Consider the following 2,500-nt stretch of genomic DNA (forward strand, 5'->3'; position numbering starts at 1 on the left):
GTCGGCCGGCGCGCCTGTCACTGGCCGCCCCCACCAGCCGGCTGTAGCGCGTGCGCCCACGCACCGCGCGGCCAGCACGCCGGGAGGCGCCCCCTCACCGGCCGGGGACGGTCCCACCCAGCCACCGCCGCGTATCGCTTCACACCCAGATGCCGTTCAGTTTCGTCGGCATGGTGGGTATCGCTGGAACAACCGGTTAGTACCTCAACCTATCGTCGCCATCACCGATTCACCCCTAGCGAGAACAACCGCACCACAACAGGTTACCATTTGTTCATTTGCGTAACTTCACCAGAAAACGCAGGCGTCCATCGCCATTTGCAACTTCAACGATTATTGCATGCCTGTGTCAGGTGTCACGCCACACTACGTCTGCCCACATACACGCAACAAAATGTGCACGCCTAGACAATACGTGGAAGGTGGCCCCCGTACGTATGCGATGTCCATTGCTCGAACGACTGTCAACCGGCCTCTGTAGCATGTCGCAGATATGGAACGCGGTGCACCATGCCATCACGGTGTGTGAGGAGAGACGACTAGGTCCGAATACATCAACAGACAGCTCATGCTGATCGCCATCCACGGCGTCCGTTCCTCCCACACGTCTCTATGGCGTACCACACTGCAATCCAGCTCTCATAGGGAGACGACACGTAGCTGCGTGCACAATATTTGCACTGTATGGTCCGCCGTTTTTGGGCGCAGTCGTTGTGCGGTCACACATGTGCCACGATGTATCATTCAGTACATAAGGACGAATGTGCAGTACAGATTGTGGTTCACGCGTACGACATCAGCGGACAGTTGACACAGGCCGCACCACAACGTAGCCTGAGTACGTCGCATGCGAAGGGCATTGAACATGCAAACTTCTCACCAACCAGCTTGCGAAGGCAGGGGGCAAGGTGGGGACGTGGGGAGGGGCGGCATGTACGTCCTGCTGCCATCCACATTACAGTGTACAGCAGGAGCATGTGGAAAGTGAGCAAGACTTGCAAGGTGTTTAACATGAAGCGATACACAGGGGTGCGGGCAGTGCGAGTAGCGAACTATATTGCGAGGGTTGCGGGTGGGCAACACTACAGTAATTGAACGAGTCGTATAACAATTACAGAGCAGGTTTAGGCGACAACGTGGGTTACGTTAAGGCGACAACATGGGTTAGGTTAAGGCACAACATGGGTTAGGTTAAGGCACAACATGGGTTAGGTTAAGGCACAACATGGGTTAGGTTAAGGCACAACATGGGTTAGGTTAAGGCACAACATGGGTTAGGTTAAGGCACAACATGGGTTAGGTTAAGGCACAACATGGGTTAGGTTAAGGCACAACATGGGTTAGGTTGAGGCACAACATGGGTTAGGTTAAGGCACAACATGGGTTAGGTTGAGGCACAACATGGGTTAGGTTGAGGCACAACATGGGTTAGGTTGAGGCACAACATGGGTTAGGTTAAGGTACAACATGGGTTAGGTTAAGGTACAACATGGGTTAGGTTAAGGTACAACATGGGTTAGGTTAAGGTACAACATGGGTTAGGTTAAGGTACAACATGGGTTAGGTTAAGGTACAACATAGGTTAGGTTAAGGTACAACATAGGTTAGGTTAAGGTACAACATAGGTTAGGTTAAGGTACAACATAGGTTAGGTTAAGGTACAACATAGGTTAGGTTAAGGTACAACATAGGTTAGGTTAAGGTACAACATAGGTTAGGTTAAGGTACAACATAGGTTAGGTTAGGTTAGGTTAGGTTACACGTTGTTGTACGGAAAGGTGTAGGGGGGGGGGGGGGCGGGGGCGGCAGGTTCGTTGATAGTGATTATAGTAAGTGAATGCTTGTGACATGATCAGATTTGTCACGTCAGGATGCACCTTTGGCTTATTAGAGGCGGCGCTCCAATTCTATGCTTGTGTGAGACCTGTGTCTTTGACTCATGTCATTGTTTGTGCGCTGTGACAGGAGGTACTATTGTGATGTTGGGTGCACCGTTGTATAGGACATGTGTGGGTGTTGGTGCCTGGTCTGCGCAATGGTGGATGTCGAAAGGCTGGGATATTGTATTTTCCGCACGGACCTCCTGGTCTGGTTGTGATAGTGTGGATTGTGTAATGTGGCGGAGAAGATGCACTGGATGTTGTTCCATGCTGGTGCTTACATATTGTATGTGCGCCTGTTAGAAGCAGAGAGTGGTGCGTGATCAGAGTGTCTGGCTGACGTGTGGTTCCCATTTTGGGCAGACTCTTTCAGCATGTATACGGACAGTTGTGTATATTTGCTGTAGTTTGATGGCTCTGCATTGATTACTAATCAGCGCCGTGTGTACGGGTAATCTGGTTCCAGTCCAAAATGTTCCATCTGTGTACATTAGTGACAAAGACTCCCCCCATGCAGTGGGGCTCGGTCTGTTATAACTCTTCCGCGTAATATATTTGCCCCACGTTTTTGCGACTGCGAGTGCGAGTGCAACGCGCATGGGGACCGACATGCTGATGGC

The sequence above is a fragment of the Schistocerca piceifrons genome, unplaced genomic scaffold (assembly GCF_021461385.2).
Source record: "Schistocerca piceifrons isolate TAMUIC-IGC-003096 unplaced genomic scaffold, iqSchPice1.1 HiC_scaffold_633, whole genome shotgun sequence".
In the NCBI taxonomy this organism is placed as follows: Eukaryota; Metazoa; Arthropoda; class Insecta; order Orthoptera; family Acrididae; genus Schistocerca; species Schistocerca piceifrons.